This window comes from Palaemon carinicauda, chromosome 20 (assembly GCF_036898095.1).
Source record: "Palaemon carinicauda isolate YSFRI2023 chromosome 20, ASM3689809v2, whole genome shotgun sequence".
In the NCBI taxonomy this organism is placed as follows: Eukaryota; Metazoa; Arthropoda; class Malacostraca; order Decapoda; family Palaemonidae; genus Palaemon; species Palaemon carinicauda.
Window position 1 is genome coordinate 109,238,009 of NC_090744.1, and position 27,073 is coordinate 109,265,081.

General features: G+C 40.2%; 1 long non-coding RNA gene across 5 annotated transcripts in view; it reads right to left on the reverse strand.

The window, feature by feature from the left end:
• The window catches only part of LOC137659596 (uncharacterized), a 197,093-nt gene that overhangs the window by 105,614 nt on the left and 64,406 nt on the right, over positions 1-27,073 (reverse strand). For 4 of the 5 annotated variants that reach the window (XR_011047591.1, XR_011047594.1, XR_011047590.1 and 1 more), the window contains one exon: positions 1,824-1,870. The exons of the other annotated variant lie outside the window; for it this stretch is intronic. This is a non-coding gene — a long non-coding RNA (uncharacterized lncRNA). The remainder of the gene's footprint in view (positions 1-1,823; positions 1,871-27,073) is intronic. 5 annotated transcript variants of the gene reach the window in all.

The following is a 27,073-nucleotide window of genomic DNA, read 5'->3' on the forward strand; positions in this document are numbered from 1 at the left end:
TATCTGTAGCACCATGCTCAATGCTACAAGGAATGAGCGCCATCTTGGTTCCTCTTAATAGTACGGGAGGAAGGGTAACCTTGATAACAGCTCCCCTTCAGTTTCGCCACTCTTCCCCCTCGAAACGAAAACGCTGTTCGGGGTGAAGATTGCCATATGTCGTATCAAGATATACATCCCCTGATATTATGCGATATCCTTAAGAGAAATTTTAAGGATATTCACGCCAGGAGTTAGAATTCTGGAGACCTAAAGGTCAATTCTCTGGGAATATCACTGTAGCCAAATATCCCTTAGAAAGCTACCAATAGTTACCTTCCATCAGGACGACATGGCCATCTCACCCAAAAATAGATTTTTCGCTTCGTTTCAAAATCCGTTTTATGGCTTACTTAGAAAACGGCAGTGTAAGGAGGGTCGCAGGGGGCGTTAGCCTCCCCCCCATTAGGTAAGTAGGTAAGGACACGGCTTGTACGTTAGGTTAGGTTAGGGGGGGGGGGAAAGTTGGTTTTATTTTACAAGAACATTATGTTCCCCACATGATTTTAAACAGCATATACAGTATCAATTAATCATTACTAGTTCATTAGGCTTCACGATTAAATCTGAGACGGTTGGTCAAAATAAAAAATGTTTCGCTCACCTCTCTGAAAATTTTCTAAGTTCTGTTTTGATCTGCACCATAACACGGGTAGCTCCTGCTTAGTTTCCAAACTTTCCCGATAGATAGAGCCCGTGTCGTTCCATGCCAAGAATCGTTCATTTTTACATTTTAATGCTGTCCCATCAATATACATTCTTACCGTTCAGGCTTGCGCCACTAGCTGATAGGCAAACAGAGCGCTGCCCAATGGGTGTTATTATAGCCAGGTAGGAAGCAATACTTGGGGGAAATTTAAGATAGACTAACTTGGCCATGGCTTCAGCAAACGACAAATTATAACGACCTTTCCCCTATCTAACAATTCATGTTAATTATTACAGCAGTATCAAATGCCACTGTAAAGAACGTGTCCCAACCAACTACAAACTTAATAGATAAAATAAAAATGCATTTTGATGGGACAGCATTAAATTGTAAAAATGAACGATTTTTGGCATTGGACGACACGGGCTCTATCTATCGGGAAAGTTTGGAAACTAAGCAGGAGCTACCCGTGTTATGGTGCAGATCAAAACAGAACTTAGAAAATTTTCAGAGGTGATCGAAACATTTTTTATTTTGACCAACCGCCTCAGATTTAATCGTGAAACCTAATGAACTGGTAATGATTCATTGATACTGTATATGCTGTTTAAAATCATGTGGGGAACATAGTGTTCTTGTCAAATAAAACCAACTTTCCCTCCTAACCTACCCTTACCTAACCTACAAGCTGTGTCCTTACCTACATACCTAATGGAGGGACGGGGGGAGGGGGGGGGGGTTAACGTCCCCTGTGACCCTCCTTACACTGGCGTTTTCTAAGTTAGCCATAAATAATGCATACAAGTGCATACACCCCAAATATTTTGATAGATATTATTTATGATTAGAGAATGTGGTGGGTTTGTAGATTGGCGGACAAACCCTTGCTCGTGGACTAATTTGCTATATCAAGAGGTATCTGTTGATATATGATGGTCCCTTGTAAAATGTACCTACATTAATGTGTCATTTCGTGATTAGTTCGCAGCTTGGGTGTGTATATACATATATATATATATATATATATATATATATATATATATATATATATATATATATATATATATATATATATATATATGTACACTTTAATATGACTGTTTTGGCATTTTAATTTAAGCAGGCTTGTACTTACCAATAGACTGTCATAGATGCAACTCTTCCCAGAAATGTTTTGTTGTTCTGAAAAAGAAATAAATGATCTTCGTTATTATTCCGTAAATAATGGAACCTATCATAATTAGGCAAAGTTAGAGGGAAGGAGTTACAGTCCCAGGTTAATTAGGCCACAGCAATTTCGATTACGGGTTCTAAGTATAACTAGGAATAGGCTGAGCCTATACAGCATACCCCATGGTTTAGGCGATACTTTAGATCTACATAAGATGAGCGAACTTATAATCACAAGTAATACAAGTGTTTGTTGGTGGGAGAGAGTTAAGTTAAGGGTTGTTATGGGCTGATTGGTAACATCTCTGTTTGGTGTTTGACAGACGGGAGTTGGAGTCCCGCTCAGACTCGTTAGTCATATTAGTGTCTGCAACCTTACCATCCTTGTGAGCTAAGGCTGGGGGGTTTGGGGGAGCCTATAAGTCTATCTGTTGAGTGATCAGCTGCCACTGCCTGGCCCTCCTTGGTCCTAGGTCTCTCTCTGCTCGTCTTGTTATCCTTACAATATATATATATATATATATATATATATATATATATATATATATATATATATATATTAGTCTGTTGAAAATTACATGAATATTGATTCACAATGTAGTTAAACAAAAATAGTTCAAAGAAATTCTATCAAAGAGGAAATTTAGAGTATTGAGCTTGCAATTTATTACATCATCCTGAAATGGCAACACTGTCTGTAGCCTACCTAGATGTTTATACACCTGAATCAGTTGGACCCGGTTAATTGATCATCTCTTGATGCTAACTTCCGAAACCTCCTCCACATTGAACAATCCTTTGTGCTTTATTGCATCTCCCAAAGAAATGGGATTTCATTATTTTGGGTTGATTCCAATCTACTGTAGGTAATTGTTGGTCAAGTGGTAAAAATTGGGTTCCTTCCTCCAGTGTATGATATGGCTCCATTTGATCTACTTGTAAGGAATAATATCTACTTTGTAGTATAAGAAAAACCTTATTAAGATTGTTTGAAGGAAACCTCTCGCCTACATCGATGTATTCAGTTACAACAAAATGTCTTTACTATTTGTAATAGATGTAAATTCTCTCTATTTATTGTTTACAATTGGTTATAAACTGAATCTCTTTTCTTTCCTCTCAGTCTCTTGAAACCTTCAAGTTGACTCCAGAGGGAAAATTAATGCCTCTTATTTTGATTCACATCATTGCAACAGGAATCACTTAATTCTTGTCGGTTTGAGATATTTATATTAACAGCCGTGATAGTAACTTACTTCTTATTAACAATAAACTTATTTCAATGCTGCCCTTAACGATATAAATCAAATTAAAACTTTATCTCTAAGAAACGTGTGTATGGTTAGCAAACAGTATTTGTTGCATCTCTCAGGTTTGTTGAATGTGAGAGTGTTGGCGCTCTACTTCTCCAAGCCCCGATCTGGAATTCGGAGCGGAGAGGTTATCCTGGAATCATTTATCACACATTAATTTAACTTCAAATTTTTAGTGGTCCTTCGAACCAAATCTGACACCATTGACTTATGGAATCATAAAATTTGAAGCTTGTAAATTCATTCATAACCTATCACGAAATTCACCTGGTCATGTCATCCCATAAAACTCGTCCTCTGGCCATTTTGGAGAATGATCAAGTCCTTACTTTTATAGCAAACAAATGTATTAGGACGTGATATCTGTAGTATCCTTTAACGAACAAAGGCAAATCTATAACCAAGCATTTTTAGCCAGAAAGTTCTACCCTGAAGGTGATCATGAGCTCTGGTATGTGCGTTTTAGCTAAGCAAAATATCATTGATTAGTGAAAGGGGCCACTGGGTTGCTTTCTGTTTCAATTGGTAATGCAACATTGAGTGTTTAAACTGACTGATTTGTGTTTAAGTAACTCGTTAATTTACGTTCCTCATTAATTTTAGCTTGTAATTACTTATATTTCTGTACCTATTTATAGATGTTAATACCTAGAATTGTTGCTTGTAACAAAAAAACAAATCCCACTTAAATCTTTTGTGTATATTTAATTTTTCATGCCAGACCGTAGGATTTTCTTTGGAATTGTTTTTACCTGGAGCTGCAAGAATACTGTTAGTACTTACGTAAGCATCATTCAGAATCTATGGGAAAGCAGAAATAGCAAGCAGAAACATTTGTTGTCGATAATTTTCCTATCTATTGTCTCTCGCCTCTATTGCCTTAATTGCTTTGTTTCTGGGTGCATCTCTCTCTCAATCTAACTAAATTGCCACTGTAAATAAGGAAGAAAAGAATTTATAATTGCTATAGTTTTCCACAACTCGCTATCTTTTCTCTTTTACAACAAAATAGAAGACAGATCTTCCTTTTTCAACTCAAAACTAATTTAAAAAAAAAAGGTCATTAAAGAATAAGAAGGATTAAAAATGCAATATTTATTAACATAAACTTTGATAAAGGTATTATGAAGAAGTAGGTTTCATTTAGTCCCCCTCCAAAGTTAAGACAGAAAACGTAAGAAAACTGTGTTGCGAGTTCTATTTTCTGCAAAATCTATAGAAACGTTGCATTAATCAATCTCCATTAGAGTCAAGAAGAATAAAGTTTTCACGTTTGTATTCTATCATTCAGTTTCTTTATTTACTAATTACTGCTGGAGCAGGATAGGCTTCCTCCAATCTCAGGCGAATTCCTCGGGTTTCTATCTGAAGCTTAGGTAAGAATAAATGAGTCACTTTATCTTTATAATGATGTACTATTGAATAACCCTGCAAATTGTTACCTTTTAAGATTTTGTTTTTGTTTTTATAATTATTCTTCACGATATTTATTGCATTTTTTGTGTAAATATAAAAAAAAATGTTGATATTTTACATACATAGTGTAAGAAAAAGAAATCAAAGTTTTAAAAAGAGGCAGATGAAGATTATCCCATAGTCATCTCAGGCGCAATGGCACTGGCTTCTTCTTGGACTTGTTCTAAAGTATTATTGCATACCCATTAGGGTACATTAAACTACATACCCGTTTGGGTACATTAAACTACACAATTTGCTTCTCGTTCTCGCCCTCTTTTGGTACGGTTTATCCAAATTCTTATACAAGCTGACCACATTGATGTATGCATTAAAAAATATGTTGCTATAGCTTTGTGATCTGAGTTGAAAAAGTTTCGAGTGTTCTGTAGTGGGGATATATATATATATATATATATATATATATATATATATATATATATATATATATATATATATATATATATATATATATATATATATGTATATATATATGTATATATATATATATGTATATATATATATATATATATATATATATATATATATATATATATATATATATATATATTAAACATGAACAAAATGCAAGCATTAATTAAGAAATCTTGCATGATTTTAATTTTATTCATAGAAATTAGTTCAATTGGCAATATCATCCGGCATATAATCATAAAGGAATATAGTAGAATTTCATAGTAAGCAAAATATACCTTAGTTTTAAAAAAAAATGTATTGGTAAAGAATTAAGCCATAACTTTACAAGAGCAATGAATTTATATCAACCATTAAGTTTCAGTATGTCTACCAATCTACTTCACTCTCTCTGTAACTTATACTTGAAATTCGGGCACGAAGCTGATATCAAATTTCTGTTTTAAGAACCTAATAGACTTCACTGCTGCTAGGATTAGGTGTAGATTCATTGATAAGATAAAAGAGCTGATTCCACACACACAAAAACTTAGGAGGGATGAATGGCTATAACTGATAAGGGGGAATTTGATATGCTCACATTAACTTACTAACCACAAAACACAGTTGGGGAAAATATTTTGTATCAGCTAAAGGTAAATGACCCTAAATAGTTCTCCTAAAGATAAAGGACCCCAACTAAAGTTACTCACCTGAAGAAGAGAGACCCTAATATACTTCACTTGAATATAAACGACCCCAGCTTATATACTCTCCAATCTTAAGGTGATACATTTGGGCTTATAATACTAGAAAAAAGGGATATATATATATATATATATATATATATATATATATATATATATATATATATATATATATATATATATATATATAAATAAGTTACTCTTTCGACAATTTTGGTAATGCTTATTTCATCAACATTATATATTATTATTAACTTTATCAGATCCGCATAAGCGTTATTTTATATATGTTCTCTTGTTAATTTCAAATAATGAAAACCCAAAATTGATTTAGTATTTCACAAAAATTTCCAAGGTTTTATAAGTGGCTACTTTCTCAATGTATGAATGTAAACCTGCTTTGACAGAACACTACTTACCTACTTGAAAGCCTTGGCGGCACTGACTGTGACTGACACGTCCACGAGTCTTTTACCTTTTACCAAATGTTTATTTCCTGAGGAAATGTGAGCAGTTCTGCTGATTACAAGATGACTTTAAATGTAAACAAACCAATAACTCTTGTTCTTCTTACCAAATCAAGTTTGATTAAAAATATCGCCTTTGAAGTAACTTATGGGTACTTTTAATCGTTATTACTACTCGCTCTATTATATAATAATGTATATTTACTCAATTTTGTTTAGAATGTTACCCTGGGGTTGGACAGGATTCTATGGAACCCATAGACCTCTGGCATAACTCATAAGATCATGGTTAGCCCTCTCCTTTGTATAATTTCCTATCCTGGATAATTGATGAATCTAGAAGGTCCCAGCCGTTCCCTTATCCCATTTAATTCTGTGAATGAATCTTAACTAACTAATCTAGGTCTCATACACTGTATGTTTAGGTCCAATGTTAAATTCAGAATAACTTCTTTTACCACTACATAGTAATAATGGAGATAGTAAACATATATTCTCAGAGTTTACTTTCACCCTTAATTGCTGTGTCCTGTCATTGGCCTTATAATCAGTGGTTTTATTGCCATTAAGGAACTAACATAGCCCTTGCTATTGCATAGGCTTTATCATTAGGAAAGAATTCAGCCAACTGGTTTTGTTCTCGAAGGACCAGTAAGGAAGCAATTTAAATCATGCGCAGGGAACATAATCCTTATGTCGTCTAGAGTAATTGAAGCTGTAAGCCCCTACAAAGTAGAGAAGAATTGGTAATTATTGAATCAAAGTGATGTCCTTCCATAGTAGGGTAGCACTGCCAATACATCCTGTGCTGGGCACTATTGGCATTATAAACTGTTTTTGTGTGAAGTCTTTAGTCTAGAGTTGTTACGATCCTTGGTAGATCAAATCAGGTTCTTTTGAATTGATTGTAAGAACAGTGAGACAAGCGTCACCAAGATCAACTGATACTTTATTCGAATGTGCACGGGAGTATATTACAAGGTGCGGACGGAAAGGTAGGATGGCACTGGCGCCAAATCAGATTGAAGTGCCCGCCAAAATATATGTGTTTTCTTACACTTACAAATATACGAATTATGAGTTAACAGAAACATGTAATGAAATGATACATATGTCAAAATGTAGCTCTGATAGAGCGGAATATATATACATGGGAAACCACGGTGTGACGAAAGGAGAATTCAAATGAATAAATAGTTTGTCGATTTTCTGGACGACGAAGGGAGCGGTGTCCTTACAAGTACTGTCCCCCCAAGACATCGGGCGGCGTAGAGGGCTGATGATCAATCTTCGTATCTTTTCGGGCATCGGAGGGTTCCTCTTGTTTTTGAACGGAGGGAAGCGCCGGTGGTAGGCGTAAGGATCTCTTCCTCTTGTCGTCGTTTGATGATTTTTCTTTCGTTGGGCGCCTTGTTTGGAGGTGGAACTCTGGATCTGCCAGGTCTGGCGGAGGCGGTGTCGCTTCCTTCGAGAAACGCTGGTTTCACGCGGTCTATTGAGACCCAGTTCTCTTGGCCATGGACGTCGAGAAGGAAGGCTTTCGTTGTCTTTTTAACTACCCGGTAGGGGCCTCGATAAGGTCTAGTTAGTGGTTGTCGATGAGCGTCGACACGGACGAAAACGTACCCGCAGTCATCCAGGCTTTTTGGCTTGAAGTGTTTGGTTCTGTCCTGGTAAGTTTTGAGACACGGCCTGAACTTCCTGGCGATGTCCCTTAGGTGATCCAGCTGCGTGGTGTCGGTTGATGAGGGAAAGAATTCGCCAGGAACTGCGAGCGCCTCCCCGTAAACCTTTTCGGCGGGCGAAGGTTCGCCGTCTGCGCGAGGGGCGGTGCGAAGGCCCAGGAGTACCCAAGTAAGTCGTGATTTCCAGTCCCCGTCGGTGCAGCTCGCCATCAGGGACGCCTTGAGGGCGCGGTGAGTTCTTTCGACCATGCCGTTTGCCGCGGGGTTGTATGCCGTGGTGCTGTGGAGCGTCGTCCCCATCAGGTTCACCAAAGCGAGCCATATTTCTGAGAGGGAAGCGGGGCCTCTGTCTGTCGTGATGTCGTCAGGAACGCCAAACCTGCTCACCCAGCTTGACAGGAGGGCTTCGGCGCATGCTTGAGTCGTAGCTTCGGTCATCGGCGATACCTCCAACCACCTCGTGGAGCGATCGATGATCGTAAGCAGGTAGCGAGCAGATCCAGAAGGGGGCAATGGTCCCACGATGTCTATGTGTATATGACCGAAACGTCTTTTTCGCTGGGGAAAATCGCCTACCCCTGATTCGGTGTGACGGCTGACCTTGCTTGACTGGTAGTTGATGCATGACTTCGCCCATTCCCGGGCGTCCTTTTTTATCCCTGGCCAGACAAACTTTTCAGACAGAAGGCGAGCGGTGGTGCGTCCTGAGGGGTGTGAAAGTCCATGAATGATATAGAATATTTTTCTTCTGCAGGAGGCTGGTATCCAGGGACGTGGGCGGCCCGTGCTGGTGTCGCAAAGAATAGTTACTCCTGCTGGTCTGAGGGGAATCGCACTTATCTTGAGCGCGGATGGCCCCGTCAGGTGATCCTGTGCTTCTTGGTCGGTGCGTTGTTCGGTTGCGAGATTGGCGTAGTCGATTCCCAGGTGGATTGCGTCAATTTCAATCCTTGAAAGGGCATCCGCGACTGGGTTTTTCTTTCCTGGGACGTAACGTATGGTGCACTCGAATTCGGCGATTGATGCGAGATGATGTTGTTGTCGGGAGGACCATGCGTCCGTCGATTTCGTGAAGGCGTGTACGAGGGGTTGATGGTCCGTCGCGATTGTGAAGGGAGTACCCTCCAAGATGTGTCTGAAGTGGCGGACGGCGAGGTAGACGGCGAGGAGTTCCCTATCGAAGGTGCTGTATCTTGTTTCGGCGGGTTTCAATTTCTTGCTGAAGAATGCCAGCGGTCGAGGAGAACCATCGACGAGTTGCTCCAGCACAGCCCCACAGGCGACGTTGCTGGCGTCAGTCGTTAGTCGCAGGGGCGCGTTGTCGTCGAAATGAGCCAGGGTGGCGGCATTCGCTAGGGCATCTTTCGTCCGAGCAAATGCCTGTTGCTGGGGCAAACCCCACTCGAGTTTTTTTGCTTTTCCTTTCAGGACGTCGTCGAGGGGTGACAGGGTTTGTGCGATGTTGGGGATGAAGCGCCTGTAGTAATTGACCATCCCCAGGAATTCCTGAAGTTGGCGGATGGTCGTAGGTATCGGGAACTTCCTGATGGCGTCGACCTTGGTTGTCATGAGTTTTACCCCGCACGAGGATACGCGGTGACCAAAGAAATCCACTCCCTCCGCACCGAACGTGCATTTGTCGAAGCGTACGAGCAGGCCATTCTCCTGTAGGCGTTTGAGGACGGTGCGGACGTGCCCCCGGTGTTCCTCCTTGGTTTTCGAGAATATCAGGATGTCGTCGACGTAGCAGACGCAGAAAGGTAGGTCACCCAGAATGCTATCCATTAGTCGTTGGAAGGTCGCCCCGGCGTTGCGTAGACCGAAGGTTGAGTATGCGAAGGTGTAGGATCCAAACGGCGTTACAATGGCAGTTTTCGGGATGTCTTCTGGGAATACGGGGACCTGGAAATAAGACTTAAGGAAGTCCATCTTGGTAAAATACTTCGCGCCGTGCAACGCGTTCATTAGGTCCTGCATGTTGGGCAGCGGGTAATGATCGGGCGTTGTGATGAGGTTGAGGCGCCTGTAGTCGCTGCAAGGTCTCCAGGACCCGTCCGGCTTTTTTACCATGTGCAGGGGTGATGCCCAGGGGCTCGATGCTTTCTTACAGATACCCATGCGTTCCATGTCCTCGAAGGCGCGTTTGGCATCCTTCAGTTTCTGGGGCGGGAGGCGGCGGAATTTGGCGTGAGTGGGAGGTCCTGTCATTGTGATGTGGTGGTAGATTCCATGCTTGGACGGGGAACCTGGCGAGTGTCGGAGCTCGGGCTTGAAAACCTCGGGAAATTCTCGTAGGAGGTCGGCGTAGGGGTGCGTCGTTACGGCGGATACGGACATTGTTGCAGGGCCGTGTTCTTGGGCGCGGGACTGGCAGGTTCCCGTGTCGATGAGACGTCTGTTAGCGACATCGACGAGGAGTCCATGGTGGGCGAGGAAATCCGCACCGAGGAGTGGGCGACTGACGTCAGCGATAGCGAAGGGCCAAGAATACGAACGGCCCATGATAGATATCTTGAGGGTCTTGATCCCATAGCACCGTATGGGAGATCCGTTGGCGGTGATGAGTGAGTGAGCGTTTTTGTTGGGACCACGGTCTAGGTCGGACTTGGAAGGTGGGAACGTTGACTGCATTGCGCCGGTGTCCACCATGAGTCTACGGTTGGAAATGGTATCGAGGATATAGAAACCATTCTTGTTTTGGTTAACTGCGGCTGCGATGGTGGCAGGTGGATGCTTCTGGAGTCATCTTCTAGGGAAACTGCATGGTGCTCTGCATTTCTTGGCGTCACTGCCGAACTGTTGGTGGTAGAAGCACCATGCTGGGTTAGTCCTAGGGTTCGGTCGCGTCGGTTGCGGTGGTTTCTTTCTTGATAGAATGTTGATCTCGTCGTCCTCAAGGGCCATTGCCGAGGAGTCTATGGAAGAGCAGCTGCTGAAGGAGGAGAACGGAGGCGGTGTTGACGATGATGCTCCGAGGCGAGATGCTTTGGAGGCCTCGTGGAGCTTCTGAGCCTTCGACAGGAGTTCGTTCATCGGGAGCGTGTCGGCGTCTGTCAATTGGGCCCTTACGTCCTGTGGTAGGCGTCGAAGAAAGATCTCGCGAGATAAGCTAATCTCACGTCGTCGGCCGTTGCTGTCTGTTTCGGGGAGCATAAGCAGGCCGGTTAGCTCGTCCCACGCCTCGACAGGAGAGGTGTCACCCATGGGCTTGCCGGCGAGGTCCAGTACTTTCTGTGCCCTTGCTGAGACGGAGAGGGAGTAGATACCGATGAGTTTCGTTCTCAGGTCGTCGTATGAAACTTGGCCGGCCTGGGCGTCGAGCCATTGGGAAATTTTGTCGAATACCTCTTCAGGTATGGAGGTGAGAACGATGTCAGCCTTGGCGCAGGAGTCGCTGAGTCTAGTGACGCGGAAGAGTACGTCTGCTCTCAGGAACCAGGAAGCGGTGTTGTGTTGAGAAAAAGGCGGCAGTTTGACTTTGGGCATGGAGGCGAGGCCATTGGGTGCGATGGGCGTGTTGCTTCCTGCATCGTGGCCGGATGACGAATCGGCGAAGAGGTTAGAAGTTGATATGTCAGTTAAGCTCATCCTACTGCCTTACGTTCACCGAAGTGTGGGAGAACCAAAGGCAGGCTCGTGACTAAGGTAACGGCGTATATAGAAGGTAGCACGGCCGTAATAAGTCCGTTAATGACAAAGCCAAAACCACTGATGCTACTTTCAACTCCGGGGTCACCAGTTGTAAGGACAGTGAGACAAGCGTCACCAAGATCAACTGATACTTTATTCGAATGTGCACGGGAGTATATTACAAGGTGCGGACGGAAAGGTAGGATGGCGCTGGCGCCAAATCAGATTGAAGTGCCCGCCAAAATATGTGTGTTTTCTTACACTTACAAATATACGAATTATGAGTTAACAGAAACATGTAATGAAATGATACATATGTCAAAATGTAGCTCTGATAGAGCGGAATATATATACATGGGAAACCACGGTGTGGCGAAAAGAAAATTCAAACAAAATAAATAGTTTGTCGATTTTCTGGACGACGAAGGGAGCGGTGTCCTTACATGATTAATTAAATTAGGATAAATCAACAACAACCAAGAGAAAAAAGGAATATAGAAAGAAAACTCGCAAAAGAAAACAATTTTATTTACAACTAGTCAAAGACCAATGTTTCTTGATTGAGTAGTTGGGAAGCACGGAATTGAACAAAGAAAATCCTCTGATTAAACTACATTTCAGCAAATAGGGGAACAGCCAAGAAAGCAGACAAATAATACTTAAAAGTAATGATGGTACTCTTCACAGCAGATCTTGACGATTCAGGAACGTAGATTTTTTACGTCTGGGCACTTCGTGGTTGGTAATGACGACAGGGGTCAACTGGTTCAGACATCTTGGACAAGTTGTCGTAAGGCTGGTCACATCTGCATTCTGGTCCTTACGCTCTCTCCTTCTCTCGTTCTCTCTTGTTCTTTCTCTCGTTCTCTCTTGTTCCTTTGTCTCGTTCTCTCTTGTTCCTTTGTCGCGTTCTCTGTCTTTGAAGTTTATATACCCCTGCATGGGAGAGGCTAACTATGGACAATTCCATCTAAGGAAATTTTCTCCTATCCTGATCCTCATTGGTTTTCCTTAAAACAACGCCTACTTTGATTATATTTTCCCGAACGTTCTGCTGGTACGATCATGATCCATGTGACGCTATAATTGAAGCGAGACGTGTTTACCTTCCGTTAATTGATGCTTCAGCGACAACAGACTCCCCTTATGCTATGGGTCCTTCCAAAATGCTGGCTCCTCAAATTGCTACAACAGACGACCCTTATGCCCCAGGTCTGCTGATCTAAGCACATCTAATTAATGTCTTGACCTCAATCAACAGTGGTGACAGTTTCTGGTAAACACTAGCGGGACCTCTTCTCTCTGCTTCTTTAGAGTAGAAACTTTACATGTTGTAACATCCCTTTCTATATTATTCTATCTACCCATGACAGTAGTGGCATACACTTTTCTGCATCTCACGTTTTGTTCCAACTTCCTTACTTACATCTTTGTGTTTGCCTGCCTTTGACATCCACATTACAATACCACTCCAGGACTTCCTCCCTTGCACCATAAGAGACCAAATTTCATACAGCTGAATGGACCAAGCATCCATTTCAAGAGGGCAAATACTCGTGCAAGATAACAATGCCTTGATGACTTGTTTTATACTTTTCATCACTTACATGCAGATAATCAGAGAGTATCAGGAGTGATTGATGCTTACTTTACGTAGCAGGACAAAGCCCCTTGAGAAAGACCAGAAAACTGAGGGGAAAAAGATGACGATAAGCTTAACTAGATGGAAACTCACGTGGTCAATGAGTTTCACTTCAGGTTAAGATATCCAAATTATATTTCATGAATTCATTCTCCACTTGCTGTAACTTCATACATGGTTCTAACATTCCAATTACCAGTTTTCAATTTTTCTTAAGTTTTTATAAACCAACTGGTATATGTATATATATTTATTATGCTCCCGTTCTCCAAGTGAGGTAGAGTCGAGCAATCTAGGTTATGTGAGGGACTTAGGTCCAATTTTACGCTTAACTAGTCAAGTCACATTGCTGAATTCTATAACAAGAGATTATCCGGTCCGTCATCCTTTGGGATTACTAGATGTCAGGGTGCCCTTTAACAAGCTTGTGCGTAGCACAGCGTGGCACTCAGGGACAATGTCCAGCCATTTGATTTTAGGCACTTCCACCCACCATAGGGTGAGTCTCCTAGGTAAAGAGCGTAAGGTTTGCGTATTGTGCCAAAACAAATGACAGATTTGGAATAATTTGTATTTTTCCTAACTATGCAAACCTGAAGCTTTTTACACATATTGGTACTGCCATAACCTTCCCCCGGACGGTCTGCTGCAATTGCAAAGAGACGATTGATTACTGGTTGGTCTACCCTCGGTAACTAGCGAAGGGTAGTCACCTCCCAAAAGCTTTAACGGCTGGTTTCAGCTATCGCAGAAATATTACTCTTATGTAAAGAGCTTCAGGTTTTCATAATTAGGAAAAAATAAAAAAAAATTCCCAATTTTTCATATTTTTATCTTACGGATTGGCCAGTATCTTTCACATTTATTTACAACTATACAATTTAACTTGAAGTTGTTGTTTGGCCATGCTTTGTAATACATACCTCCCAGGCATCAAAATGATTGAACTCCATTTCACAAGATTAGCCAGCTGCAATATTTTGCAATTCATATTAATTCATTCCAATATTACAATGATAGAAAAGGCAGTTCAAAATTGTATATCAATAAGAGAGACTAAATAAAATGTACTTACACTTTGTGTCACTACAGTACGGACATCGTGTGATGTAGGTCAAGACGGCTTTCGAAATTCAGCATAAAGGATCGGGAACAATGTTTGTGGTGAAGGTTTTCTGTTACTTTCAGAAATGAGTAAAGCAATATTTGGAGTTTTTAGAATAGCCTACCTGTGTTATTAGGCTAAGGAAAAACAATATATTACCATGTAAACTTTAACGAGTTAAAGATTCTTGTGGTAAGCAAAAGGCCATACAATCAAATAAACTTAATATTGATATCTTTTACTTGATTGGTGAGAAATATATTTTCTCTCCCCATTGATCACGTGAATTTGCATCTAGTTAAGCTTATCGTTATCTTTCTCTCCTCAGTTTTCCGGGTCCTTCTCAAGTGGCTTTGTCCTGCTACTTAAAGTAAGCATCTCTCACTCCTGATACTCTCTGATTATCTGCATGTAAGTGATGAAAAGTATAGAACAAGTCATCAAGGCAACCATTGTTATCTTGCATGAGTATTTGCCCTCTTGAAATGGATGCTTGGTCCATTCAGCTGTATGAAATTTGGTCTTTTATGGTGCAAGGGAGGAAGTCCTGGAGTGGTATTGTAAAGTGAATGTCAAAGGCAGGCAAACACAAAGATGTAAGTAAGGAAGTTGGAACAAAACGTGAGATGCAAAAATGTGTGTGCCACTATTGTCATAGGTAGATAGAATAATATAGAAAGGGATGTTACAACATGTAAAGTTTCTACTCTTAAGAAGCAGAGAGAAGAGGTCCCGCTAGTGTTTACCAGAAACTGTCACCGCCGTTGATTGAGGTCAAGACATTAATTAGATGTGCCTAAATCAGCACACCTGGGGCATAAGGGTCGTCTCTTGTAGCAATTCGATGAGCCAGCGTTTTGGAAGGACCCATAGCATAATGGGAGTCTTTGGTCACTGAAGCATTAATTAACGGAAGGTAAACACGTCTCGCTTCAATTATAGCGCCATATGGATCATGATTGTACCAGCAGAACGTTCGGGAAGATGTGATCAAAATAGGCATGGTTTTAAGGAAAACCAATGAGTATTAAGAAAGGAGAAAATTTCCTTATATAGAATTGTCCATAGTTAGCCCCTCCCATGCAGGGTTATATAAACTTCAAAGACAGAGAACGAGACAGAGAATGAGACAAAAGAACAAGAAAAAACGAGAGAAGGAGCAAGAGAGAACAAGAGAAGGAGCAAGAGAGAACAAGAGAAGGAACAAGAAAGAACAAGAGAAGGAGAAAGCGTACGGAACAGAATGCAGATGTGACCCGCCTTACGACAACTTGTCTTAGATGTCCGAACCAGTTGACCCCTGTCGTCATTACCAACCACGAAGTGCCCAGACGTGAAAAATCTACGTTCTTGAATCGTCAAGATCTGCTGTGAAGAGTACCATCATTACTTTTAAGTATTATTTGTCTGCTTTCTTGGTTTTTCCCCTATTTGCTGAAGTGTAGTTTAATCAGAGGATTTTCTTTGTTCAATTCCGTGCTTCCCAAGTACTCAATCAAGAAACATTGGTCTTTGACTAGTTGTAAATAAAAAAAATTTCTTTCTATATTCCTTTTTTTCTCTTTGTTGTTGTTGATTTATTCTAATTCAATTAATCAATTCAAAAGAACCTGATTTGATCCACCAAGGATCGTAACAACTATAGACTAAAGACTTTGCACAAAAACAATTTATTAATGCCAATAGTGCCCAGCATGGGATGTATTGGCAGTGCTACCTACTATGGAAGGACATCACTTCGATTCAATAATTACCAATTCCTCTTTACTATGTAGGGGCTTACAGCTTCAATTACTCTAGACGACATAAGGATTAAGTTCCCTGCGCATGATTTAAATTGCTCCCTTACTGGTCCCTAGAGAACAAAAACCAGTTGGCTGAATTCTTTCCTAATGATAAAGCCTATGCAATAGCAAGGGCTATGTTAGGTCCTTAATGGTAATACAACCACTGATTGTAGAGCCATTAACAGGACACAGCAATTAAGGGTGAAAGTAAACTCTGAGAAAATATGTTTACTATCTCCATAATTACTATGTAGTGGCAAAAGAAGTTATTCTGAATTTAACAATGGCCCTAAACATACAGTGTATGAGACCTAGATTAGTTAGTTAAGATTCATCTTCAGTATTAAATGGAATAAGGGAACTGCTGGGACCTTGTAGATTATTCAATTATCCAGGATAGGAAATTATACAAAGGAGAAGGCTAACCATGATCTTATGAATTATGCCAGAGGTTTATGGGTCCCATAGAATCCTGTCCAACCCCAGGGTACAATTCTAAACAAAATTTAGTAAATATACATTATCATATAATAGAGTAGGTGGTAATAACAATTAAAAGTACCCCTAAGTTACTTCAAAAGTGATATTTTTAATCAAACTTAATTTGGTAAGAAGAAGAACGGGGTTATTGGTTTGTTTGCATTTAAATTCATTCCAAGTCATCTTGTAATTAGCAAAACTGCTCACATTTCCTCAGGCAATGAACATTTTGCCAGACTCAGCCGCCACTCGTGCTGACTTCAACGAATCAACGCCTTGCAACTTCTCTCGCTCCCAATGCCGCTCTAAGTAAAATTCTCATTGAGGTCACTGTAGAGTTTCGCCTCCATATCCGTGTTCCACCTTGGAGAATGGGCATGGACCCTCTACTCACGTAACGATCACCATTGCAAGGACCGTCATGAAGATCCTACCTGCGACTGCGAATACTGAGACGCATACCAGCATTGGAGAGTCCAACTTTTCACCTTGGTTGGCCTCTGTACCACCGATGTTGAGGACAAGACCTCGTCATCCTACCACATCTGTTGCAGCTGCAAGGGGTGCAAGATTGCATCCACCAAGATCCTGAAACACTTCCGATCTTCGCCAGCTACTTTGGAGGAGCCTACTCCCCCTCCCAAACAAAGGAAGAGTCCAGATCGCCCTTCTCCAGCTCCTGTAGAGCCCCCACCATCGCCCTTGGTGACACCAAGGACTGAGAGCTTTGCCTCGTCCTTGTCTGTCCCTTCAACATCTACGCAGACAGCTCCTGTTGCAGCCCTCATTCCTACTCCTGCACCTGTGTCCTCCACTGCCATGGAGGTTACCGAGACTCAAGGGGAACACCCAATGGACTGTAACTGTGTGTACTGTCTTCAGAGCCTTCTTCAGGAGGCCACCGCCATCACTGCCAGCCTTCCAGCCTCTCAGCCTGAACCCAGACCACTCCCAAAGTTCAGGCTCTCTTACACCGACAGCTCCGTGTCCTACGCCTCAGTTGCTGCCATGGCTGCAAAGCCTGGCATGCAGCTCACCGCCAGACCCAACAGGAAAGGTGATTTAATTATCACCCCCATAGACCTTGAGACAGCCAGATCCCTCCAGGAGGAGCCATCTCTAACGCTGCTAGACCCTGCTTTTGTCCGGAAGAAAGCAGTGATAACCAGGTATCCTGTTACGATGCCAATCTCTATTGCAACTCCATGCAGCAACATTGACTGTGCTGTTCGCTGCATGAGCAAAGACAACATTCCTGTTTGACGACTCATCGCCACCTTCATCGGTCCAGTTCCCTCCAAGCTGGATCTAGGAATCTGGGGGACATTCACCATCAAGGAATACCCACCAGAGCCCCTTCGCTGCTACAGATGTCAATGTTTCGGCCATCACAAGGAGGAGTGTAATGGCCCCATCGTCTGCAGTGTTTACAGCCAGCGCCACTGCACAGAAGTGTGCATTAAAGCCCAAAAAGAAGGCAAACAGACTAAATACAAGTGCCCTAACTGCTCCAGGTCCCTCTATGCTTGGAATAGGCGCTGCCCAGAGCGACTGAAGAGGATAGCAGCAATAAAGAATACGTCCTCTCCTAAACAACAGAAACCAGCTTCAATCCAGCCACCTAAAGACCAGCGACCTCCTCGCCAGAGGGGACAGCGACAGGCACCCACTGCAACTGTTTCTGCAACTGCTGCCCAGCCACAACCAGCACCAATTCCTAAACCCACATCCTCCAACCCACTTCAATCCTTGGTCAACAAGTTGAGTCTGTCCTTGAAAGACATTATCCCCATTGCCTTTAAAATCCTCACCCGAGTCCTTTACTTAACCAAAACTCCCACCTTCATGCAATTATTGCAACAATTCCAGCTCTAGACCATCGAGCAGGGATAAGCTTTTTTGCTTAAACCTCCTCCTTTCCTCTCTAACTGCAGAAAAAAAAAACTTCACTCCTCTCCCAGTCTCTCCTACTTACTGGGACTTGCTGCTATCAACACTTTTTCTCCAACCAAAACTTTTCATTTCTTGGACCTAAAAAGGAGTTTTCTTTTTCAGGTTACTTCCCTCCCTTTCATGTCTTTGTCAAGTCCTTCCTAAAGTCAATCATCCTCCACCTTTTCATGTTCCATTTACCCCTTGCAAATCCAACCCTTGCACTCTAATATTGGAATTTTGGCCTCCTTTGGAGACCACCTCTTTTCAGAAGTGATATCCTCTTACGGGCTGTCCAACGAAAAGAGCCCGTGTCATGCTACAGGCATGGCAATCTACACCAGACCCAGACCAGACCAAACATTTTGGTAAAAGACTCGTGGACGTGTCAGACTGTCAGTGTCGCCAAGACTTTCAAGTAGGTAAGTAGTGTTCTGTCAAAGCAGGTTTACATTCATACATTGAGAAAGTAGCCACTTTTAAGACCTTAGAAATTTGTGTGAAATACTTCATCAATTTTGGTTTTCATTATTTGAAATTAACAAGAGAACAGATATAAAATAACGCTTATGCGGATCTGATAAAGTTGATACAAATATATAATGTTGATGAAATGAGCATTAACAAAATTGTCCAAAGAGTAACTCATTTTATACACACACACACACACACACACATATATATATATATATATATATATATATATATATATATATATATATATATATATATATATATATATATGTATATATATATATATATATATCCCTTTTTTTTAGTATCATAAGCCAAAATGTATCACCTGAAGATTGGAGAGTATATAAGCTGGGGTCGTTTATATTCAAGTGAAGTAAATTAGGGTCTCTCTTCTTCAGGTGAGTAACTTTAGTTGGGGTCCTTTATCTTCAGGAGAACTATTTGGGGTCGTTTATCTGCAGATGATCCAAAATATTTTTCCCCCAACAGTGTTTTGTGGTTCTAGGGAGTAGTAAGTTAATATGAGCTTATCAAATTCCCCCTTATCAGTTATAGCCATTCATCCCTCCTAAGTTTTCGTGTGTGTGGAATCAACTCCTTTATCTTATCAATGAATCTACACCTAATCCTAGCAGCAGTGAAGTCTATTAGTTTCTTAAAAAAGAAATTTAATATCAGATTCGTGCCCGAATTTCAAGTATAAGTTACAGAAAGAGTGAAGTAGATTGGTAGACATACTGAACCTCATTGGTTGATAGAAATTCATTGATCTCGTAAAGTTATGGCTTAATTCTTTACCAATACATTTTTTTAAAAACTAAGGTATATTTTGTTTACTTTGAAATTTTACTATGTTCCTTTATGATTACATGCTGGATGATATTGCCAATTGCACTAATTTCTATGAATAAAATTAAAGCCATGCATGATTTCTTAATTAATGCTTGCATTTCACTCATATTATATATATATATATATATATATATATATATATATATATATATATATATATATATATATATATATATATACCACTACAGAACAAATATTAAACTTTGCTAGAGCCATAACTTTCAGATTCATTTCATAAAGCAATAGAAACATTTTTCAGGCATGTAGAAATGGGATCAGCTTATTAATGACTTTAGACAATCCTTATCTTTAAAAGGAGAGAACCATCACATAATGTTTAGTGTACCCAAATGGGTATGCAATATTATACTGAGTTTTCACCTGAAACCCTTGAATCATTCACACTTTAGATTTCTGGGATAATCTTAATCCAACTCTTATTAAAACATATATTTCTTTTTCTTTCACTACGTATGTAAAATATCAACAAATTTTGTATGTTTCACAAAAATTGCCATTAATATCTCAGAAAAAAAAATAATAAAAACAAAAACACAATCTTAACAGGTAACAATATGCAGGGCTATTAAACTGTACATTATTATACAGATATAATAACTAAAATTTTCATACCTAAGCTTGTATATGATTTCAGACAAACCTTACCAATATTAACATACGTAGTTAATGAACCCAAATGGGTATGCAATAATATTACGTTTATTTTCAGTTTATTCGCTCATTAAAGACTTCTTGGATAATCTTGATCCACCTCTTTTTAAAACTTTGATTTCTTTTTCTTACACTATGTATGTAAAATATCAACATTTTTTTTTTATATTCACACAGAAAAATGCATTAAATATTTCAAGGAATAATTATAAAATCAAAAGTACAATCATAAAAGGTAACAATTTGCAGGGCTATTCAAAAGTACATCATTATAAAGATAAAGTAACTCATTTATTCTCACCTAAGCTTCAGATAGAAACCCGAGGAATTCGCCAGAGATTGGAGGAAGCCTATCCTGCTCCAGCAGTAATTAGTAAATAAAGAAACTGAATGATAGAATACAAACGTGAAAACTTCATTCTTCTTGACTGTAATGAAGATTGATTAATGCAACGTTTCTATAGATTTTGCAGAAAATAGATCTCACAACACAGTTTTCTTACGTTTTCTGTCTTGACTTTCGAGGGGGACTAAATGAAACCTACTTCTTTATAACACCTTTATCATAGTTTATGTTAATAAATGCTGCATTTTTAAATCCTTCTTATTCTAAAATGACATTTGGTCTTTTTTGATTAGATTCGAGGGAAAAAAGGAAGATCTGCTCTTCTATTCTGTTGTAAAAGAGAAAAGATAGCGAGTTGTGGAAAACTATAGCAATTATAGATTCTTTTCTTCCTGATTTACTGTGGCAATTTAGTTAGATTGAGAGAGAGATGCACTCAGAAACAAAGAAATCAAAGCAAGAGTCAATAGATAGGAACATTATGGACAACAAATGGTTCTGCTCGCTATTTCTGTTTTCCCATAGGTTCTGAATGATGCTTATACAAGACCTAACAGTATTCTTGCAGCTCCAGGTAAAAACAATTCCAAAGAAAATCCTATGGTTTGGCGTGAAAAATTAAATGCACACAAAAGAATTAAGTGTGATTCGTATTTTGTTACAGTCAACGTTTCTAGGTATTCACACCTATAAATAGGTACAGAAATGTAAGTAATTACAAGCTAAAATTAATCATTTAATAAATTTATTACGCCCAAAGACGTCAAAGTTACATATTGGCAGTTACATACAGTACATCAGAAATCAACAGAAAAAAAAATTACAGCATTGAATCATCAGTGTATCAGTTACAAAAATAACATAGACGAGACCGTATTCCACTATCACAACTTCAACAGACAGTTTAGCAGCCACCAAAGTGAGGATGGCGAGTCAAAATTAAGTCTAGGTGGTCATCTTTGAGTAAATATTGACAGGTTTGAAGTAAATTTTGTCCTTGAGGTAACAGATTCCTGACAGTGGGGCGATGAAGGCAATAGTGTTCAAGGTTATTGGCATTAGCAAGGTTACACAGTTTACATGAGTTGTAGTGTGGTATATCTAGTGTTTGACCAACCTTATCCAGGCACTTACGACATTATGCCTACGTCACCGGTACTTGTGACGGTTCTGCAGAAAGTTATCATGATGTTGTATGGAAACACTAGTGCCCCTCTCTGCATCCTTACGCTGTACTGTACAGGCAAAAGCTGCTGAATATATTCTATGTTTAACCCGAGAACTGCTACAAGACTCTTGAGCGGCTGTATGGGAGACTGCTATAAGCCTCTTCAGAGCGCAATTTTCTATTCCTTCTCGCAAATTCCCTTGTGAACTTATTCGACTTGTATTATTTTTTTCATGATAAAACAATATATCTGGTAGAAATTTGAATGTTTATAAATTTATTTTACCTATATAATTTTGTATAATATAAAACCTTTCCATAGAAGGACTTGGTTTTATATTTACATATTAGAAATATAATCGATGAAAAAAAAAACATAACATACATAGACATACACACCAACGATATCCCATCGTACTATATCGTGTAGAAAATAAAATAAATCCTGTGGCAACTCTCAAATCCTACCTCAGGACGGCGGTTGCCTAGTGTAAATAATGACAACACTACCGAATGATTTTTATTTGAATATCTGCGAGTGTTTGGTTACAAAGTATAATTTTATTGTAAGTAACTGGGTGGTTGTTTACCCAAGAGAGAGAGAGAGAGAGAGAGAGAGAGAGAGAGAGAGAGAGAGAGAGAGAGAGAGAGAGAGAGAATCTTTTCAAAGAATATTTTATATAGCCTGTATTCATTATTCATATCCACAATAGGAATTTTCTACATATATATATATATATATATATATATATATATATATATATATATATATATATATATATATATATATATATATATATGGTGATGCTTTTGATATACGCATTACTGTATACAAATGCTTGAAATTTAATATAAAAAACCTATTGTAATTAGTCTTAACAAATTGGCTTGGTCATGAGTTTATTAGTTACTATGTTTATCTATATAAAATTCCAATAACAGTTATGTTTTCAATATGATTATAATCATTGCTCTCTTTATATACTTTAAATATTATGTTTTTTTATAACTACTATATATATTTGTAAAAGACTATGTTATTGCATTACTTTTAATCAATTTGTTCCTTCAAATATTCTAAGTTGGTTTATCAAAATTGTAAGTAAAATCATATATTTTCTCTAATTATGAATGTCATTTTAAAGTAATTTAAAATAATTGCAATAGTAACAATAATAATGGTAATGGATCGATAAAGAAAACAATCCAGACGAAGCTAATAAAAGGTTGGTAAATAGTAAATGTGACTACATGACCAAAAATCTTCATTATTATTTCAGGAATAGACACAATTTTATATCATAGGATTTGAAAATACGAAGGAGTTTTTATCATCATTACACTTGTCAATATATAGTAAAGGCTATTTGTGAAAAATACCCTAAAAACTTCATTACATAATACGGAATGTAGTAAATAGAAATCGCTAACCTCTACCGGACGCACACAACAGGCCCGTGATACCGTAGGTGATACCCTCCCCACCCACCCATGAAAGACAGTCCAGAACCACCCATTGGCCATCCCGCAAGATACCACGTCGCTCTTTAAAATTAACTTTACTGGTATATAACAAAATAACAAACAGGATGTAGGATAAGATATTTGGATGATACATGTACGAAGTTATTACAAAAACATTGGTATAGTTATGGGTTAGATTCTGAAACATTGTATTTGTGTCAAGATAGCCGCACCACGGGACTGTAGTAAAATGACATTGCCGCATTTCTCGGGTTAAGGCAGCGAAGTGAGGGCTCAACATTTCTGTCATCAAAGTCCAGCGTGCAAGCAGCTTTAGCAAGACTGTCCACCATGTCATTCCCAGCAAGCCCAATATGGGAGGGCATCCACATGAAGGACATGACAAGCGAGGCATTGTAAGCAGCAGCGAGTTGGCACAATAGCCTATGTCTCGCACAACACAGCCACAGCTGGGCCTAGAAGATGTCAGTGCCTGGAGTGCAGATTTAGAGTCACAGATCACCAATCCATTCACATTTCTTCTAACAAGTAGAGTTACTGCATCCCATATACCTTGAAGTTCGCAATAAGTGGAATTGGATGAGTTTGGCAGCCTGCGACCATGCCACCCACCCTCAGGAGATTCTAAAGTAGAGGAAAACATAGCACATGCTGCACTTCCATCTGCCTGTACTTAGCCGTCAACGTAGATGTGGTGTCCTGCAGGAACTGAAATTGACACTTTGGATATTGTTTCCAAAACCAGCTGCTTCTGTAGACTGGTATGGGCATCTTTAGAGGTTGGTGTGGAAGTGACAGCAGGAATAGGAACCCGCCATGGTGGCAAATCTTGGATGACTGTTTGCTCAGGTACACCGATATCAAGGTGTCAAAGATTTTCACATACTGCCCTAACTAGGTTATGGCCCCCTGGCCGAAGTTGAGGTCTTGGTGCATCTTCGTCAAGTGATGCTCTGAGGACAGCAGAGAAGTTTGAAGTAAAACGTGGAGAGTGTAGACATTTAACAGAAAATAAAACTACAACGGCATAAATTCTCTCTATTAACGGAGGTAACATGAGTTTGGTCTGCATGTTGACTATCCGAGTGGAAGGAGGGCATCCTAGGATAAACCTCATTACTCTATTTAGGAACAGTTCTAGAGGTTGTAATGCCTGTCTGGGTAATTGAATCAAAGCAAGAGATAAATAGTCAACAACTGACCTTAGGAAAAGGATATAGAGGGTTTTAGCCACGGGGATAGATATACCTGTGGCCCTGGTGTCAAGGCACTTGATGGGAGTGAAGCGAGGTTCCAGTTGATCAAGAAGGTTTTTCACCATGGGGTGGATTCGTTGTTGTGCAAGTATAGCAGGGGTGATCCTGACTGGTGCACCTAGATATGAATACTGTGTGCAGTGAGGTGTAATATTCCCACCCATAATGAACACTGACAGGTCTCGGAGATTCTGCACAGAGAAGATTCTGGTTTTTTCTGGGGAGAGTATGAGGCAAGAGGAGGTACAGGACCTGTAGAAGTCCTGAAGGACACGCTGAAGGTCTCGAGGGCTAGTGGAGTGGATGCAGACATCATCACCATAGCAGGTTACAGTGGTTCCAGGGATAGCAGGGAGGAGAGACAGTACACGGTGCATAAGTATATTAAAAAGAAATGGGCTCAATACACCGCCCTGAGGTGTGCCAAGCTAAATATTTTCATAGGAGCTACATGCACCCTTAAAGAAAACACGTGATTTTCTGTTACTGAGATAACTGTTTATCCACTTCAGAAAATTTCCTCTGACACCAAATTCGACGAGCGGATTAAGAATTATATCCCTGTTGGTTATATCAAAAGCACTTTTGAGGTCAAGGAAGGCAACCACACTGTTGGAGGACAGTCGGGAGTAGAGTTCAGCTAAACAGTGATGAGTACTCTCTGGAAGAAAGCCATACAAATGGGGAGAAAGTTTTTCTTGTAACAGGTACATTAGCCTGGTTAGTAATATATGCTCAAACACTTTACTAAAACATGAGGTGAGGGAGATAGGCCGGTATTTATCAATTCAAGTCTTTGGAATAGGAATAATTGTGCTAATGATCCAGGCAGCAAGTACATATCCATGTTGGTAGCAAAGATTATACAATTGAAGAAGAGGATTTCCAGGAACCTTCTGGAGGAGACGAAGCACTTGATAAGTAAGGCCATCATCTCCAGGAGCAGAATTTTTATTACCCATAACAGCACATCGCAGCTCATCCTCGGTGATCAGCTCTTTGTCCTCCTCGTCTGATTCCAACAATGCAGCCATCAGACAAAGGTTGCGTAAATTGCTCTGGGAAGAAAGTGCTTCTTGGATTTGTACAGGGAGATTACTGGACCGTGACTGGGTTGACCAAGTAGTGATGAGATCCTGGCATATGCTTGTGGACTGTGATGAAGTGCACATGTGGTTTTTTTCTTGACAATCCTTTTGATGAGATGCCATATGGTCCCAACACTAGTCTGATGGTTAATTAGGTCAGTGTATTTATACCATGACTCAGTGTAGACACACTTCTGGAGAGCAACTAAATCATCCCTCACCTACTGATATTGAAGTAGATGATTAAGTGTCGGTTGTGTCTGAAAGGCAAGGCCAGCATCGGCTGCGACTCTCTCTGCTTGCTTAATGTGTTGATCCAAGATCTAAGCATGGGCAACAAGATGACTTTTAATGTGAGGTCTGGCAATATATAGTTGATAGAAGTCATGGGTAGCTTTTACCAAAGAATTATACAGGTGTTCTGGAGAGTGTTTATCAAAGGTAGTTGGGACTGAGATGTATGAAACATATGTTGGGCAGTACTTGGGTGGAATGGTGATGCGGGTATGATGATAGGGGTCACTTGGATGATTCTGTATTGCGTACTGTAGACATAAGGCAACATGGTCAGAGAAGAGCGAGGGAACAGAATGACAGGATACATGTGATGCCACGAGCCCAGATGTAAGGATATGATCAAGAGTGGCCCCCTCCCCCCATATGTGTGTGGCACCACCTGTATCCCAATGGGGGAATCGGAGAGACATCGCCTAGATCTGGGTGTCTGGCATTGAAATCACCCATGTAGATCATGCCAAGGTTTGTAGGTGTAGGAAGTGCTGAGAGGTTAATTAAGCCAGGGGCAGAGTAAACATTGCATAATCGAATATGACCATCACCTATCTTAAGTTGAAAAAGTTGGAAGGTCATGTTAATATCTGCTGATGAGCGAAGGAGTTGATGAGGGAGAGTAGAGTGGATGTAAGTAATAAGACCATTCCTGACATGATGTACATATGAAACATAACCGGAGAGTGTTGGAGCTTCATCACCTGGCTGAGCACCACCAGGGAAGGCTTCTTGAATAAATATTACTTGTGGGTGATGGCGATAAACATATGTCCTTAGTGCAGTGAGTCTGGAGTATTGTCCAATTCCAAGGGCATTCCATGAAAGGACATGTAGTTGCATGAGTCTAGCGAAGTTTACCCTTAACGCTACGAGAGACAGGTCGAGCATGTACCAGAGAAGCAGCACTGTTAGATGGTGCACCAAGTGTAGGAGGCTGAGCTGTCAGGAGGCCACTGACCCTTT